General features: G+C 44.1%; 1 long non-coding RNA gene and 1 pseudogene across 2 annotated transcripts; one reads left to right on the top strand and one right to left on the bottom strand.

Moving 5' to 3' along the window:
• Nucleotides 1–4770: 4770 nt before the first annotated feature.
• Nucleotides 4771–8028, bottom strand: LOC125540594 (uncharacterized). Of its 2 annotated transcripts, XR_015615468.1 has the most exons (5): nucleotides 7713–8028; nucleotides 7387–7506; nucleotides 6261–6326; nucleotides 5844–5916; nucleotides 4771–5037 (listed from the first exon to the last, which is right to left on the bottom strand). It is a non-coding gene; the product is annotated as an uncharacterized LOC125540594 (long non-coding RNA). The 2 variants fall into 2 exon arrangements; XR_015615469.1 differs by lacking the exons at nucleotides 7387–7506; nucleotides 7713–8028 and adding an exon at nucleotides 6807–7205.
• A 424-nt stretch (nucleotides 8029–8452) lies between these two features.
• LOC147993266 (uncharacterized) overlaps nucleotides 8453–19949 on the top strand; it is a 35677-nt pseudogene continuing 24180 nt past the window's right edge.

Consider the following 19949-nt stretch of genomic DNA (forward strand, 5'->3'; position numbering starts at 1 on the left):
AGCACAATCTATCTTAGAATGATGATTCAATAAACAACACGCTAAGAATGAGAATATTGTCCATTTACTACCAAGCAACGAGTTGCTCAGAGTATTTATTTCACACATCACATTTCACTTGTCGGCATTCCAGTCACAACAACACGGAACCGAGGAATGGATAATGATGGCGAGAAGTATTACTAAATCAACAATTCATAAAGAGGTGGTGCAATTCTCATGACATTCTTGACATAAGATGGTAATGCTCCAGGGTAGAACAGAACAAAAGCTGGATTGGCATTTTGATCTGCGGGATACAACTACTTTGGCCCAATCCTAGAAACGGATGAGGTACTAGAGTTTGTTTCTCCTAGTCATTCTAAAATAGAACGGCTTGACGGACCACAAGAATAATAGGCATCGATGAACACGAATGCAAGACATGCTCTTTACTATCAAATGATAGGCGGAGATCAGGATACAACTAAAGAGAGGGACAACTAAAAGGAACATATATCTTTCTGAGTCGTAGATGCATAGATTAGTATGTCGAGCAAAGCTCAATATTTCTTCCGAATAACCCATGCAGAAAGGTAGAACTGGCAGATTCACAATGTAGAATGGAGAACTCATCAAGAGCACTCCGGTTGTGATCTTTTGGTTCAAAAGAACTTCTGCCATAAGTAGTTCATGGTATTTGGAAGAAGGAAATACCACGGACCTCAAGGACTATCGCAAATGTTACCAATATCCTAAAGGTATGAGCAACACTATCAACACGAGGTAAGTAGAGTGAATCTCGGGTTCAAAAACCCAGGAATAGAATGCCTACTAACTAAATGGCATCACGGGATGCTTTCAAGAATAATGGCTAGAATCATCACACTGGGAATACAAAACATGGCTAGATTACTAGGTGATCCTCTAAGACACCTAGGGTCATAATAATAGCTCCAACATATATGTCGAGGCAACAGAGTACCTCAACTCACCGATTAGTGTGGTTAAACTGGCCCAAAGAAACATAGGGAATGGAAAGAAGGGATTTGCAAATGCATCAGACTAGTTAGAAACCTGGGATGACTCGGACAGCATAACGGCTGTAAATGCTCAAAAATATTTGAGACATCCTGCAAAATGGTGGCATAACCACTCAACATCACAATATCAAGGTCCCGAGACCAACTGTTAACACACAGAAGTAATAGAAACCGAACTGAGACTTGAATCCATCAATCCTATAAGTCTATCGATTAGTAGCACGTGATCCTGATAGAAAGAAGAGAAAGCCTAGTTTCTTAACCCCGTAGGAAAGATAGTATGACTCGGATCAGAAGGGCATAAGGTACAACGAGTAAAAAGAGCCTTACGTTCCCTTCCACAATCAATTCCCTTATATAACTAAAGCATTTCTAGACACAACTTCGACCAGTTTGGCTTGGTAATCCTACAGGCAGTCAGGCTCTCATACCAAAGCTGTCAGGACCCCGATCCTAAGCCACATCGATCTAGCATGTAACACATCATATCGCTTTGCGGCCTCACGCAAGGTATTCCCACGGGTTCCACCTTACCTGGCCCAGGACCATTGCGCCTTTTGGCTCACGTATATGATAGTGTCGCTGGCATCCATATGATAGGGAACTTGGTCGACATGACTAGTCGTGAACCCAAAGTGGCACTAACTTACAAGGACAGACATACATGACCTAGCAACGAACGTGTCGGTCATCAGTGAGTGAATACGGGCTGTAGCAACTGGGCTAGCAGGACTCCGGGATTCCGGGCTATAGCAGGCTAACAGGACCCCGAAAGACACCGCGTGACATTTCCCCGAAGGGACAGACATAGGATCAAAGAAGGACACATGCCAGCCAGTCTAAGCATTCTGGAGCAATAGCAACTGGGCTAACAGGACTCCGGTAAACCGGGCTGTAGCAGACTACCATGGCTCAGTGGAAGCACTAGACTACATTTCCCCATAAGAGAGGCTACCAAGGATAGACAACTAGGTTGTCGGATCCCACACATACCAAGCATTTCAAATCATACACACAATATGCTCGATATGTGCAAATACAACATGGCATCACAACAAAACTCTACAACTCAAAGTATTTATTCATTAGGCTCCGAGGAGCCAAGTATTACAAACATGGGTCTCATGACCCCACATACAGAGCATATAAGCAACAAGCACATGCGGAAGCTTAACTTGTCTGAGTATAGACAACTACAAATGAAAAAGGGCTGACAAGCCTGACTATATACAAGATCCGGCCAAGGGCACGAGATCGAAGCTGAGGTAACAAGCTAAACATCGAAGTCCATGCGGAACTACTAGTGAGACTGAAGTCTCTCTATAAAACATAAATTAAGAAAACGTCAGTACAAATATACCCAGCAAGACTTACATCAGAACTAGCTACATATGCATCAATATCAACAAATGGGTGGTGGAGTTTAACTGAAGCAAGGTAGCTTTGACTCGGTGGCTATCCTGTACTATGACTGCAAGTAACTCTTTTGAGGTGGCGCACACGAGTCCACATATTCACCATATCAATAGACCACTATGGATCCGCTCCCGTCTCCCCACGAGAAGGCCATCCATAGCACTCACGCTTATCTTGCGCATTTTAGAGTATCCACTTTCACTTGTCTATGAACTGCACAGGCAACCCAGAAGTACTTTATCGCGGACACGGCTATTCGAATAGATCATTTACACTAGTAGAAAAGAGGGCTTTGGTTTAGGCCGGGTCAGCCCATTAGTCCCGGTTCAGTCCAGAACCGGGACCCATGGGGTCACTGGTCCCGGTTCGTGAGGCCAGGGGCCTGCCGGGCCTCATGGGGGCATTGGTCCCGGTTCGTCTGGCCCCTTTGGTCCCAGTTGGTGGGACGAACCGGGACCAATGGGCCTCGCTCCTAGCCCACCACCATTGGTCCCGGTTGGTGGCTTAAACCGGGACCACAAGCTGCCCTTTTGTCCCGGTTCAGGCCACGAACCGGGACCAATGAGGTGCCTATATATACCCCTCGCCCGCGAGCAGAGCACTCCAATGCTCTATTTTTCTCTGGCCGGCGAGGGGAGGGCTTTGTGGTGCTCTACCTCACCTCCTATGCACATGAGGTGTTCGATGAAATGCCCGAGCCACACTAGTTAAGCTTTCTCCTCTCGAAGCTCGACCTAGAAGCTCGACCTCAAAGCTCCATTTTCCTCGAGATTTGTCTAGGTTTAGCGGCTTCTCACGTCCCATTCCCGTCTTCACCGCCGTCGATCGCCGGCGCCGATCTTGTCACCGGCACCACCGTGGTGAGCCTATTGTTCTTATCTTCTTTCTAAAAGAAAACAATTCTTACTTTAGATAGATACTTGTTTATTTTCTTAATATTTTATTGCTTGTTATTATATAGTGCGATGGTTTTGGTATCCACCCCCATCGGCCCTTGTCCTGTCTATGATTCGGATGTGGTATATATTATCTTTATAAATATTGGTCCATTTATTGTTTATGAAAATTATGCCGACCAACGTGACATAGATTTTATTTATCTAGGAGGTATGTGAACCAGAAATTCCAACCGACCCTATTGTCGAGAGGTTAAATTTAGTTGAAGAAGCAAACAATTTCTTGAAGGAAAAAATAAAAAAATGGAGGAGGAGAAGATGATATTGGAGTTGCATGTTGCAGATGTCATCGATGATCACAAGATCAAGACGGATGCAATGCGCTTGAAGATTAGAAAGATTAGAAAATATGCCATTCATACCGAGGCTTGGTATCATTATGACGTTGGATCAATTGTTACCTTGGTTGCAATTATGATCCCATTTGTTTTTGCATTGAAATGTTTTACATAGTTTCAATGTATGGTTTAATTAATTAGATGCTCTGGAGAGCTATATGTTGTTAGATGAGAACTATGTATGTACTTTGGTTTTAATGTGATGATGAACTTCTATTAATTTGGTCACTTAATTATCTATTCATGATGTTCTGTAATGGTTTTTGACACACTTAATTATATATAATGCATGCAGATGAACCGACAATGGATGTACGGTGACAGACACACCTCCGAGTACATTAACGGCATGCATGATTTTCTCGAAGTGGCTGAGGCAAACAAGCAGAATGGTCGTATGTGTTGTCCATGCCCTAAATGTGGGAATACAAAGTCTTACTCTGACCGAAAAATCCTTCACACCCAGCTGCTTTACAAGGGTTTCATGACACACTATAATGTTTGGACGAGGCACGGAGAAATAGGGGTTATGATGGAAGACGGCGAAGAAGAAGAGGACGATGACAACTATGTGCCCCCTGAATACGGTGATGCACTACAACAGGACCCCCACTATAGCAACGCTTTTTTCCGTATCTAGAAGTCCATATATGCGTTATTAGTGTATTTACCAACGGTTTGGGGTGTGTTGCCTTATCAAGTGTTGCTAGTGCGTAATGCAACGCTTATACCGGCGTTGGTAAAAAGAACCGTTGCAAAAATGCAACACATAAAACAGATTGTGCAACAGTTTTATACGTTGGTGTTTAATGTACAGTCATCAAAATCCCATTGCTTGGCAACAAAAAAATTGCAACGGTTCAAGTGTTGTACATATATAATGTGAATTATATTATTATTTTTATATATATTGCCAGCAATTAAATTAATGCTCCACGTAATTGGCGATAGATGTGTATTTCAAGTGATGAAAAACTAAGAGGATATTACTCACATATAATGAAGAAATCATATATTTGATAAAATTGTGGGTTACAATATTGGATATTACAAGAGGAACATCATCCGAATGTGATGCATAATCTAAATATTTTCGACACATCGAAAGTTCAACCTAAAGCATCCATCAACATCCCTACAACTTATCTAAAACTTAATTGAGGAACATCACCCATCACCCAAAATGAACATCCCTACAACTTAACGAACAATAAAAGCATCCATCATCATCATCATCCTCATCATCAAGGACAGGAGCATCATGATCTTCACACACCCATATAATCATCCATTTACTTTTTGCATCTACAAACAAAAAATCAAAATGAACTGTTAACACACAGTGCATTAACATATGCAAGTAGTTGTAGAGACAAAATATTAGTCATTGTATATGCTGATATATCTCTGTATGCAAAATCGATCCAGAAATTCATCCACAAAAGTTGAGTACTATTTACTTTCTCTAGGAAATCACATTAGTAATTTTTTGAATTCTATATACATTGCACACTTCATAAAAATAACAAATATTATTGCCGTTGTAACCATGAATGAATTGCAAAATCTTAGCATATGAATATCGGATTTGCGATTTAATCCCTATCGTCGTACAATATAATTGACAATTATATCGTTCTTCGACAATGCAAGGACCAAACTCCCAGACTTTGCTACATAGCAGGCAGAATTTTCTTCAAAGATCGTAAAAGGGCTAGTAAGGTGATTCTACTTTTCATACTAGTCATGAACCCATGCACAGACTAACATTTTGTGTTTCATATTGTTGGCTGGGAATAACTACTATGGTGATCTAAAATAGTTAGCTTCAATATGACATCACTAGTTAGCTTCAACGAAAGCCTTGTACAATGCACACTTATTCTCGTGATGGTGGCCTTGGTCTGATGTGGTTAGGAGAAGACACCAAAAAGGATTGGTGCGAAATTTCTTAGATTTACAGACCATACGCAAGAATATTCGTATGTCTTTGGAATTTGCAATATATTAGGCCTAAGATTTAAAGTATCGATATGACCATAGAAAATAAAAGTATGCTTGATGGAACATATATTTTCACATCCAGCGACAAAAGCTATGAAGAAACTTACCTTATCAGATCAAATATGAGGCAGAATTGGTAATTCTCAAGTTCATCCTCTCCTCTGCTTGCATGCCACATACCTAACTGGTACACGTGCTAATTAGCTCAAGTAAACATTTGTTTTCTTTTAAACTGAAAACAAACCATGATAATTTGCGTGCTGCAAATACAATATAGCATATGTTTTTTGTGATGCATAGTGACATAGATATTACAAATGGCACAAATAATGATGAGTAAATATTTTGTGGGCAACGAACAAAAGTGAGAGTTGAAACTCTAGACCCAAAAAGGGATGGTTGCAAATCGATAGTGTGTGTACTGTTCTACCTTTCTAGGAACATCTTATTGGGCAAAACCAACAAATTTATATTGAAATTGCTAAAAGAGTAACTAATTTATCATGGAATGGCTACAGGAGTACCTTAATTTTAGAGGGACAACTTGTAGGCGCTTGTTTCCTTGGAGTGTATTTCATGAGTACATAGTACTGAAAAGTAGTAGTACATCACAGGTTAATCATTTTATATAGTTTGTTCTTTCCCTTCCCGTATGGAATTTGCAAAACAAAACCGTTTGGTCTTTCCATCATTCATACATACAATAGGCAGAATAGAACACGTTCCTGACTTTTAATGCGGAATAGTACCCCCAAAAATGCGTCTATAGGAGCACCGTGTCCTGAACTCATGATACCCACAAATACTAATATCCTTTTTTAGATGAAAAGGCAAACTTCTAATATTAAAATATTTCTCATGATTTTTTTAAGAGGATACATCGAGATACCATGTTACCATGAAGAGAGTCAAAAGATAATACAATTACGCTTTATCTGGTCTGAAAGTGCATATGAATATAGAATATAATTTGTATTGGCCACCATACTGAGATAACAATACATCAACTCCCAACTGTAACAGAAGCACCTATATTATTTTTGGAAAGTAAGGTAAAGCATCTAACTTACCGCCAAATAGTGGTTGAAATATTCATCATTTGGTACTAAAAACACCTTGCTGATGATATAGTCTGGCATAATAATCATATCTGACTAACATAACTCAAAGATCAATTTTTATTTTAGAAGAGGAAAAGAAGCACCAATCTGAAAAATATAAATAAATAACTAATATTAAAAAGAAAATTAAATAATTCTGCTCAGTTTCAAAGCCAACATGGCAATATTGAAGAAACCATATACATACTCTGGTTGCAGCAAGTGCACTGCAAGCCATGCAGACTAAGTTAAGACGTACAATAGTAAAAGTCTTGTATATAGTGCATGATAGTCAACTTGATTTACAATCTCTTATATGTTTGTAGTTAATATATGTTATGTTAAATTAATTGCTGCACTTTGTTGCTATTCAAGCATATCGATTTGCATAGTATAGAGAGGCCCGATCATTACCTTGCATGTAATATTAATAAGTGGACGAGCCACTATTGGGATTGGGTGCTACTTTGCGAGCTTAATCATGCGTTAATGAACAGTTGAAGAGCCTTATCTTCTTTCTTTTACAAAGAAAAAATAGATGTAGTCATACCTAGAATGAAATCTGTGGCAGGAGTATCCATCCAGTCCTATTAGTAAGCGTGCTCAGGTCCTTCCCTGCCTTCCTCTCTGACTCGTCATGCCAATTCGGACGGCGTTTACATGCATAGTACTGTGGAGGTAGATGGTCAATTTAGCAAAGTAGATTTGTGAGGCAGATATTTTGGGCGTGGCCCACTGGTTACATCGGCAGCAGCTGCGAATTCGATAACGGCAAGGACGGATCGCGCGCTAAGAACATGCGCCGTTGGTACATGAGATTGGCTTGGGTTTGAGGGAAAACTTGGTGGGTAGGCCCGAGACTGTACATGGCCGTACCTTAGATTCGCCGTTGGTCACAGGAGTGCCATGACGAGGGGCGGCGCATCGGTATGCAGGGCAGCAGGGGAGTGGTGACGAGCGACGGCGCGCCGGGACGGAGGATCACAGGGTTGTGGCGAGGTGCGGCGCGCCAGGACGGAGGACCGCAGGGTTGTGGCGAGGTGCGGCGCGCCAGGACAGAGGATCGCAGGGCAGTGGTGAGGGGCGGCGCATCAGGATGCAGGTAGGTCGCAGCCGTGCAAAGGAGTTGGTCACAGGGGAGCGGTGACGAGGTGCGGCGGCCGGCGTGGGCGGCTCGAGAGGAATAGGTGACCCTGGGGACAAGGAATGACCTAATCGTGAAAGCCAACTTGGGCTGGGCTAGGTTAGTGCATTTGGGCTTTACTTAGTTGTGGCCGGTTGCAATTTAGTACGTGGGTCACGAGCTACAAGTCTACAATGCATATCCTACAATGGTTATTATATTTGTATCTATTGTGAATTTTACAACATATAATCAAAATGTTGTACAATATGTGTTGCTTTATAGGGGGTATCCTTGTAGTGATGCTGCAATGGGGGAAGCTACTGAAGATCAAGAGGAACCAGACGATGTGCCCAATGATGCTGCAACAGGGAAAGCTGCTGAAGATCAAGAGGAACCATACGATGTGCCCGTTGATGATGATCTCCACCGGGTCATTGTTGATGCAAGGACGCAATGCGAAAGTCAAAAGGAGAAGCTGAAGTTCGATCGCATGTTAGAGGATCACAAAAAAGGGTTGTACCCCAATTGCGAAGATGGCAACACAAAGCTCGGTACCGTACTGGAATTGCTGCAGTGGAAGGCAGAGAATGCTATGTCTGACAAAGGATTTGAGAAGCTACTGAAAATATTGAAGAAGAAGCTTCCAAAGGATAAAGAATTGCCCGACAGTACATACGCAACAAAGAAGGTCGTATGCCCTCTAGGATTGGAGGTGCAGAAGATACATGCATGCCCTAATGACTACATCCTCTACCGTGGTGCGTACAAGGATCTGAATGCATACCCGATATGCGGTGCATTGCGGTATAAGATCAGACGAGATGGCCCTAGTGATGTTGACGGCGAGCCCCCCAGGAAGAGGGTTCCTGCGAAGGTGATGTGGTATGCTCCTATAATACCATGGTTGAAACGTCTGTTCAGAAACGAAGAGCATGCCAAGTTGATGCGATGGCAAAGTGAGGACCGTAAGAAAGACGGGAAGTTGAGAGCACCCGCTGACAGGTCGTAGTGGAGAAAAATCGAGAGAAAGTACTGGGCTGAGTTTGCAGGTGACCCAAGGAATGTATGGTTTGGTTTAAGCGCGGATGACATTAATCCTTTCGGGGAGCAGAGCAGCAACCACAGCACCTGGCCCGTGACTCTATGTATGTATAACCTTCCTCCTTGGATGTGCATGAAGCGGAAGTTAATTATGATGCCAGTTCTCATCCAAGGCCCTAAGCAACCCGGCAACGACATTGATGTGTACCTAAGGCCATTAGTTGAAGAAATTTTACAGCTGTGGAATGGTAACGGTGTACATACGTGGGATGAGCACAAAAAGGAGGAATTTAACCAGCACGCGTTGTTGTTTGTAACCATCAATGATTGGCCCGCTCTCAGTAACCTTTCAGGACAGACAAACAAGGGATACCACGCATGCACGCACTGTTTAGATGACACTGAAAGTATATACCTGGAAAAATGCAGGAAGAATGTGTACCTGGTCCATCGTCGATTTCTTCCAAACAACCATCAATGTCGAAAGAAAGCAAGCATTTCAAAGGCGAGGCAGATCACCAGAAGAAGCCCGCCATGTGTATCGATGATCACGTACTTGCTATGGTCAATGATTTACACGTAATCTTTGGAAAGGGTCCCAGCGGACTAGCTGTTCTGAATGACGCTGAGGGACACGCACCCACGTGGAAGCAGAAATCTATATTTTGGGACCTACCCTACTGGAAAGACCTAGAGGTCCGCTCTTCAATCGATGTGATGCACGTGACGAAGAACCTTTACGTGAACCTGTTAGGCTTCTTGGGCGTGTATGGGAAGACAAAAGATACACCTGAGGCACGGGAGAAGAGAAAGAAATCTTCTTCGAATGCCTGCTCAGTATGAAGGTCCCGACTGGCTTCTCGTCGAATATAAAGGGAATAATAAATATGCCAGAGAAAAAGTTCCAGAACCTAAAGTCTCATGACTGCCACGTGATTATCACGCAACTGCTTCCGGTTGCATTGAGGGGGCTTCTACCGGAAAACGTCCGATTAGCCATTGTGAAGCTATGTGTGCATTCCTCAATGCAATCTCTCAGAAGGTGAGCGATCCAGTAATCATACCAAGGCTAAGGAGTGATGTGGCGCAATGTCTTGTCAGTTTCGAGCTGGTGTTCCCACCATCCTTCTTCAATATCATGACGCACGTCCTAGTTCATCTAGTCGACGAGATTGTCTTTCTGGGGCCTGTATTTCTACACAATATCTTCCCCTTTGAGAGGTTCATGGGAGTCCTAAAGAAATATGTCTGTAACCGCGCTAGGCCAGAAGGAAGCATCTCCATGGGCCATCAAACAGAGGATGTCATTGGGTTTGGTGTTGACTTCATTCCTGGCCTTAAGAAGATAGGACTCCCTAAATCGCGGTATGCGGGGAGACTGACTGGAAAAGGTGCCGCTTGGAGGGGACTCAATAATATGCAGGGACGGATATTCTTGGTCTCAAGCATACTACACAGTTCTACAGAACTCTACCTTGGTGACCCCGTATGTCGATGAACACAAGAACAGTCCGCGCTCCAAACACCCGGAGCAGTGCAATGACTGGATTACATGTGAACACATCAGGACTTTCAGCAGTTGGTTGGAAACTCATCCCCAGAGGTGACAACACTGTTTGTGATGAGCTGTACTCGTTGTCCAGGGGACCATCTTTGACTGTATTGACTTACAAAGGATACGAGATAACTAGGAATACATTTTACACGATCGCCCAAGATCAAAATAGCACCAACCAAAACAGTGGTGTCCGCTTTGATGCAACAACCGAGAGGGGAAAGGACACATATTATGGTTACATAGTGGACATATGGGAACTTTACTACAGACATGATTTTAAGGTCCCTTTGTTTAAGTGCAAATGGGTCAATCTGTCAGGAGGCGGGGTACAGGTAGACCCATAGTACGGAATGACAATAGTGGATCTGAAAAATCTTGGGTACACTAACAAACCATCCGTCCTAGCCAATGATGTGGCACAGGTTATCTATGTGAAGGACATGTCTACCAAACCAAGAAAACAAAATGATAAGGCGCCACATAGTTCTTTCAGGAAAAAGGGACATCGTGGGAGTGGAGGGAAAGACAGACATGTCTGAATATTATGAAAAGTTTCATGAAATTCCTCCCTTCAAAGTCAAGGCTGACCCAGGCATCCTGATAAACGATGAAGATTATCCATGGTTACGGTGCAATAAGCAAATGAAACAAGCGAAGAAAAAGTGAAGACTTTCTCCCGCAACTATTATGATGATACCATGCCAACTTTGTAACAGACGAGTATGATACCCTCGTAATACCATTAATCCCGGTTCAATCACTAACCGGGACCAAAGGAGGCAACTGTCCCAGTTTGTGAGCCCAGGGGGCTGGCCGGGCCACGTGGGCCATTGGTCCCGGTTCGTCTGAACCTTTTGGTCCCGGTTCCACGCACGAACCAGGACCAATGCGCCTCGGCCCTGGCCCATGACCTCCACAAACCGGGACTAAAGGGTTAGTCCTCGTTGCGTTCAGAGTTTAGTCCCACCTCGCCAACCGAAGGGCGTTCACACCGGTTCATAAGCCCGTCCCTCTCTACCTTGTTGAGCTCCTCTCAAAGTGAAAATAGATGCCCTTATACAGGGAATTTGACCTAAATTCAGAGTGAATTTCTCTGAAATTCATAGAAAATGAATTTAGGTTGAATTCTCTCTATAGGCGCATCTATGCTCATTTTTTAATCTTGGGGTTGGCGATCTTTACACACTTTTTGTGTGTTGAATATGCACCATTCAAAATCAGTCTCTGCTTTGAATGGTTCATTTTGAACACACAAAAAGTCTGGAGTTCAAATAAGTTCAAGAAAATGAAATCCCTCTGTAACAGATGAGTTTTCGTCCGAAACCCTGATACTCCGGAAGAGATTGTCCATTTTGTTCACGAAGTGCATCCAGCTTTTGCCGTAACCCTCTCAACTTTTTAGCACATGCTATGTGGGTGAAATGATGATACCATGCCAACTTTCAACCTTTCCAGAGCTCATTTGTAGGGCTTTTCAATTTTAGGGTCATTTAGCTCAAAACAATCAGTCACTGCATGAAAATAACAAATGAAGTCAGAAAGGGTTGAAAATTGATGATGTGGCTTTGAATGGTGCATTTTGAACACACGAAAAGTATGGAGTTCAAATAAGTTCAAGAAAATGAAATCAATTTGTAACAGATGAGTTTTCGTTCGAAACCCTAATACTTCGAAAGAGATTGTCCATTTTGTTCACGAAATGCATGAAAAATAACAAATGAAGTCAGAAAGTGCAGAAAGAACGGGTACTAAAGGAATCAACTAAAAAGCTTTTATAAACCTCTAGTATTATTGAAACTAAAATTATATAGAATTTATGCAACTAAAATTATCAAAGTATTTTCTGTTCAAAACATTAAAAGCAAAAAGAATTTTCAGAAAATAAATACAAAAAGCAAAAAAGAAAATAAAATAAATAAGTATAAGCAAAATGAAATTTTATAAATAAGTAGAAACAAAATAAAATAAATAAGTAGAAACAAAATAAAATAAATAAAATAAACTTTTATAAAATAAATAAGTAGAAACAAAATAAACTATAATAAAACAAAATAAATAAACCTTAACAAAATAAATAAAATAGCAACAGTAAGTATTTTGTTGTAAGTAGAAACAAAATAAATAAATAAAGCAACAAAGATAACAAAAAAACTGGAAAAAAATAAAAATATGCCACCTCCTAGGCCACCACGGCCTGAATATGACTAGAAAATCAGCTAGTTGGGCTAGGATTCAGGCCCGCAGAAGGCCCAGCAGGCCCACAGGCAAAGCAGCGTCGAATTAGGACCATAGGCCTGCAGTTCAGAGGAGTTTGAGAGAGAGGAGGTAGCAGTGCTTATAAACAGGTGCGGGGCGCTTTCAACTAGCGAGGTGGGACTAAACTCCAACCACCACGCCATTGTGCAAGGCCATTGGTCCCGGTTGGTGGCACGAACCGGGACCACTGCCACCCTTTGGTCCCAGTTCGTGGCACCAACCGGGACCAATGCCCCCCTTTAGTCCCGGTAGGTGCCACCAACTGGGACCAAAGGCCGCCGCTTCCCGCTCTTTGGGCTGCTGAAAAGAGACCTTTGGTCCCGGTTGGTGCCACCAACCGGGACTAAAGGGGGGCATTGGTCCCGGTTGGTTCCACGAACCGGGACCAATGCTCTTAGTATATAAGAAAACACTTGTGAAATTTTCATTCAGTTTCTCATTCTCTCGCCGCCCTCTGCCCCGTCGCCCGTGCCCGTCGCCGCCGTCGTCGTCGCCGCCGCCCATTGTCGCCGCCCCCGTCGCCACGCGCCACCTCGCGCCACCGCCGTCCACCTCACCGCGCCGCCCCGACGCCGTCGCCGCCCCGCTCCACCGCTACCCTGACTTTGCCGCCTCGACGCCACCGCTGCCCCGCGACGCCCCGACGCCGTCCCTGCCCCACGTGCCACCGCCTCTGCCTCAGGCCGGCACCGACCCCTCCTCGCGCCCGTTGTCGCCGTCGCTTTGGGGAAGCACCACGCCGGCTCCCGCGACCCGTTCATCCCCGAGGTCATTCGTCCGCCGCCGCAAAGATTCTGGCCGGCGACCTCGACCCCTCCCCGCATTGTGAGCCCCTGCCTCCTCCCCTTTCATTCTCGTTGCCGTCCCCGCACGTCATCCGTAAGCGTCATCGCCAACCATCGTCGCCGTCGCCGACCACCGCGGCCTATTTTTCATTTTTTTTGTTAAGATCTATGTATGTATGTATGTTCACTGTATATATAATGCTCTGTATATGCTGTATAATGCTCTGTATATGTTCATATGTAACATTTAAGAAAAAAAAGTAAATGTATTTATTTTCATATGCAAAGAACTATTTTTGGATGAAATGAGAAGAGATGAGATGTGTTTTGTGTTGGAGAAGAAAAGAGGAAGAAGGAAGAAGAAGGAAAAGAAGGAGCGTGTATATGTCCTTTTTTTAGATTTTTTGTTTTTTGCATTTTTATAAAAATGTATATATGTATGTATGTTCTCTGTGTATATATATGTTCATGTATGCAAAAGATTGATTTTTAGAAAAGTTAGGATTTTTTTTGTTCATAGATTTCTTTGGTGATATTAATTATTGTAGAATATGCAAATGTTTGTATATTCATATGAACAATGCATTAGGCAAAACCTTTACTTTTTTCTAAATTTTCTATTTGAACAATTAAAAAACAAGCAATACTACTTCATGTATTTTGTCAGAAAGTTGCTAAGTGATATTAAGAAGGAAGAAGAAGAAAAAGAATGAGAGGAAAAAGGAAAATAAGAAGAGGAAGATAAAGGAGAAGAAGAGGAGAGGAAGAAGAGGAGAAATAAATAAGAAGAAGAAAAAAGAAGAAAAAGAAGAGGAGGAGAAGAAAGGAATAGAGGAGAAGAAGAGAAAACAGAATATTCTATTTTCTCTTCTTCTCCTCTATTCCTTTCTTCTTCTCCTCTTTTTTTTCTTCAATCTTCTCCTCTATTCCTTTCTTATTCTCCTCTTTTTATTTCTTCTTTGTCTTCTTATTTTATCGGATATGTCGTTGTCGATATATCCCGTGTCCCGATAACTTCAACATGAGGGGGGGGTTCGACCTACCCCCTCCCCGATAACATTATTTTCCCATGTATGTATGTCGTCGTTGTCGATATAACCCCCTCCCGGATAACTTCGACCGTGATAACTTATACCACTGGAGCACCCCCCGGCCCTCTCGCTCGACCAAAACTCTCGAGGACACCCAAACCCTAGAAAAAAACGATCTCAGTCTCTTACCCCCTCCCGCCGTGCCCCTACCCTTGAAGCGTTGCCGAGGCCACCCCAAACCCGGAATAAGCTAGGTCTACGTTTGCCACTAATATATCCACCTACTGTCATGTTTGTGTAATAATTTTCATGTTGTAATATTTGCAGAAACAATGGAGCACGGACGAGACGAGGAAGCAGAGGAGGTGTTGGGGGACATAATCTTAGCCTGAGGTGATGTCTTGTCGTATCTTAACGACAATGATGGTCTGGAGGAGGAAAGAGACGAGGAAGCATAAGCAGGCTACGGTGATCGAAGAATGGAGGAGGAAAGACATGATTATGATGGCTCCGGTGACCTGACCCTACTGCAAGAAGCAGCCCGTGGTGACGGCTCCGGTGACCGAACAGAGTCCGGCCAGGTAAATATATTAGTTAAGCCTGTGCTGACTAACTAATTGATGCATTCATTGTTTTGGTATGTACACATATTAATTAACTCTCGTCTTTCTTCTTTTTTCTAGCCCTCCGAATCGAGCACAACTTCCGTAAAGAGACGAGGCCCGAAGAAAAAGTTGCGCTCGGATGAAAGATTTGAGATCACAGCTATCGCACGCGACGGCCAACCGATTGAAGCCATCCGGACAAAGGAAGCATTTGCTGCTCAGTGCGGGGTTCTTATTAGGGACAAGATCCCGATCAGCTTCCACCAATGGTATAAGTCTAAGAAGGAAGACCCTGAGGTGTCTTATGTCAATGATATGCAGAAAGATGATCTTTGGACTGAGCTGAAGGAAAATTTCACCCTACCGCCAGAGGAGGATCCGGAGAAGCCAGTTAAAGAGCAATTAATCAAGTCTCATGCACTTAAGAAGATGGCAGACCTATTCAGGAGGAGGAATAATGAGCTGAAAATTTTTGTCGACAAAGAAGAGACACCAGAATTCATCGGCAAATATGAGAAGATCAGAGATCACTGGCCCGTATTTGTGGCCCACACGACATCAGAAAAGAGTAAGAAGATGTCAGTGACAAACAAGAAAAATGCTGCGAAGAAGAAGCTTCACCATCGCACGGGGTCAGGTGGCTACCTCAAAGCCCGGCCTAAGTGGGACAAGGCTGAGAATGACCTGCTTGATAAAGGGGTCGACCCAGAGACAATGAACTGGCCAGACCGTTGCCGGACTTGGTTCTTCGGGGCTGGCGGAATGTTGGACCCTGTATCAGGGAAGTGTGTTTGGACGGACGAGCAACTGAGAATACCAGTCACGAGGATTCAGGAGTATATCGAGGCAGTCCAGGAAGGGATGTTCGTTCTAGACAGAGAGAATGATGAGCTCACAATGGCCCTCGGGAATCCTGAGCACCCTGGACGGACACAAGGCACGCCAGGCTCCATTCCGTGGAAGGCTTGTTTTCCGGACGGAGGCGGTTACAAATGCCAGGAGAGGAGGAAAAAAGTGGAGCAGACCCAAATTCAGAAGCTGCACGAAAGGGTTCAAGCGCTAGAGGAACGAGACGTAGCTCGCAGCAAGCAACCTACCAAAACTACCCCCGAAGCTAACCCGCCATCTCACTGCAGAAACAGCGTGGCTTCCACCGAGCTGCTTCAGCCGGAGCATGTCTTGATGGCTCCTTCTAGCTACCCCGTGTATGTTATCACGGAGTCTCAACATTGCCACCTTATGATGCAATGGCAGAACTTCAAAGTCAAGGCGGCTGTCGGCTCTGTTCGACCTCCTGAACCCGACGCAACTTTTCATTGTCGTCCGATTCCAGAAGGATATGCTAGGGTGACGGTGGACGAAATAACAGAGGGATTTGAGGACCTCCAGCTTGACCACCCTACCGGTGAAGGGGAGACTCGAGTGGGTTCTTGTCTGAGGACTCCATGCCTATGGCGGAAGGAGCTCATCAACCTTCTGAACTGGATGCCTCCGCCTCCTCCTCCTCCTCCTCCGGCGAGTAAGGGCACTCCGCCTCCTCCTCCGCTTCCTCCTCCGGCGAGTGATTAGGGCACTCAGCCTCCTTGTCCGGCGCGTGGCGGCACTCCGCCTCCTTCTCCGCCTGCGCCGGCGCGCCCGAGCAGCCAGCCTCCTCCTTCTCCGCCTCGTTAGCAAGGGCGGAAGAGACCCGCCGCCGCTCTGGCTGCTCCGGCGCGTTGTAGTCCTTCTTCTCCGCCTCATCTCCGCCGAAAGTCAACTATGACCGCATTATTGCAAAGACATTTGTCGAAGCGGAGCGGTCGGGAAGTACTGTCAGTGATCAAAGGTTAAAAGAACGACGAGCTGGGAAAAAAATTGCCCAGCTCGGCGAACAAGCGGACCAATCGTGCCCCCCGCTCAAGGTGTCTAGCGACATCATTGCTAAAGATCCGAGAATGGTGCCCAGTTATAGCAATCTTGGAGATTACCTTCCTGATGATGTACATTATGATTTCTTGGAGGTGGACGAACACAGATACAAGTACGGGAAGCCTCTCGTCAAAGATGAAAGATCTGTAACAACGATGAGGAGAAGATTCCATGATTGGTACATGAAAACCTGCACAGTGTCTGGGGGAGGAATATTTTGACGCTGAGAGTTAAAGAGGAGCATGACCTTGTTGGAATTGAACTGTTGAATGTTCCATTTGAGGAGTTCTGCTAGTTTTTCAATCAAAATGCCCTCGATAAATCAACGGTCACTTGCTACTGTCTGTAAGTAGTACTACTTCTGTCATTAAGTCTCTCTATATAGGTCAGCTCTTTCATTGCATGTATTTATAATTATCCTCACTATATTATTCAGATTGAAGATCGCCGAATTGAAGAAAAGACAAATCGGTGATATTGGGTTCATTAACACAAATCTCATAGATGCATATGAGGTTGAATTTCATGCCGAAGATACCGAGGCCAACTTGCTACGATCGTTGGTAAAAAATGAAAACAAAGATATAATACTCTTTCCTTACACTTCAAGTGAGTGTTACTGTCTTGTGCATATTCGGTTTCCCTTATTAGTCCAGGTTATAGTAATGTAATTGATGAGTTATGCATGCGTGCGTAGCTTCCACTATATTCTCCTAGAGATTAAGCTTGAGCAGGGACTAGTAACCGTCTTAGACTCGAGACCTAAAGATCCCCAGGACTATCCGGACATGACTCAAATGCTCGAGAAGTAAGTTAAATCGATCAGTATCCACCATGCATATCAACAACTTTGTTCATTTCCTGATATCAAGTAATTGTTTTCTTTGTCTAGCAGGGTTGGGAGAAAATTCACCAAAAAAGCTCTGGGACTGCCGAAGAAGCTGCAATTTAGAGACCCGAAAGTAAGTACTATAGTAGCATGTTTCGCGCATCTCCTAGTGATTCAAGCGCTAGTTTCATCAATACCATTTAGCATGCTTGCTTATTAGTTTGATTGACCTCTATTTCTCGTAAAGTGGTTGTGGCAGGAACAAGGGAATGATTTCTGTGGAAACTATGTTTGCGAGTCCATCCGCCACACGACCTGTGAGCGGGGCTACTCTGACAAACAATATGATGTGCGTCAGCAATAATATTCATAATTTTATTTTATTACCATCATTTGTGTTGAGTTTCATTTATTCATATATATATATATATGGACCCCCTTCTTCAAATTAGATCTTTCGGATGCGGGATGAACTCCTACCACCAGATCGTATGCGAGCAATTCAAGAGGAATTGGCGGCATTCTTCCTTGACCATGTGATCGCTGAAGGCGGAGAATACTATGTGGACCCTGTGTTCATATATAATTAGGAGATTATATTGTAAGAGATAATTATTGTATATATGGAGCCGGTAGTGTCGGATAGATATACGAGAACTTGTTGTTCGACCAATCTCTCGGAGAAGGAGAGGTGGTCGATATCAATTCTCTCTGTATGCATATGTTCATGACAATCTTCTGTTTCCTTCATTTGCTTACTAGCTAGCGTGTCTAGTCCTCTCTATATGTATATAGTACGTAGCGTTGACCAAGCATGGAGACAAGAGAGGACACTTCTCTCTATTAATTAGCCAGCTATATATGAAACACCTAAATTAACCCCCCAAAACCCCCACCCCCCCCCTTCAAAAAAATCAAAAACCCCATCCCCTGAAATGCTGACGAGTGGATGCCTATTGGTCTCGGTTGGTGCCACCAACCGGGATCAAAGGCCCTCCTGCCTGGGCTCGACGCACCGGCCACATGGAGGCCCATCTGTCCCGGTTCGTGTAAGAACCGGGACTAAAGGGCTAGGGCATTAGTAACGACCCTTTAGTCCCGGTTGAACAACCGGGACAAAAGGCCCTTACCAGCCGGGACAGATGACCCTTTTTCTACCAATGTTATAACCTTGCAGGGGTGTACTTCTTCACACACGCTCTCGCCACTTACCACCATGTACACGTCGTGTATCTCGGCAACCTTCAAGCGGAAGCCTGGCGAGGGAGTCGGCCACGACCTGACTAACCACACAAGTCTCTAGTCCAGGTTTATCGCCCATTCGGGTTCCATCTACAAGGAGATATGGCCGGGGTGTCGCTCACGGCCCCAAACGATGTGTACAGGGTTCCAAGGCCACCAAACAGGCGACACTTGGCATACCCGGCCACGGTGCCTAGTCTGTCCCAAGCCCACCTATACCTGGTGCCACTTGGTAAACTACTAACACTACCTTAAAACCCTAGAAACTAGTTGCAACTCCTGGACAGATATCAGGTTGATTAATAAGTCGAGAGAGCTTGGAGTGCCCGGAGCCCAATGTGTGGTAGTAGCTATTAATGTATCACAAACACAGAACTCAGTTCCCGAGGACAGCTGCAATGAGACAACCCACCATGTACTCCTACATGGCCTCTCACCGCTACCTTTACCAAATCGTGTTCACACACTTAGCTCACAACGGTAGGACAATTCACACACCTCCGATTCATCCCCGATGAATCAGACCAGACTTAACTCTAAGCAGTAGCAGGCATGACATACAAGCATGAATGAGTAGGCACATCAGGGCTCAAACAACTCCTACTCATGCTAGTGGGTTTCATCTATTTACTGTGGCAATGACAGGTCATGCAGAGGAAAGGGGTTCAACTACCGCAGCATGTAACAGTTGAATCATTGTTGTCCTAATGCAGTAAAAGAGAGAAGAAGCGA

Source organism: Triticum urartu, chromosome 1A (assembly GCF_056163025.1).
Source record: "Triticum urartu cultivar PI428250 chromosome 1A, HENAU_Tu73, whole genome shotgun sequence".
In the NCBI taxonomy this organism is placed as follows: domain Eukaryota; kingdom Viridiplantae; phylum Streptophyta; class Magnoliopsida; order Poales; family Poaceae; genus Triticum; species Triticum urartu.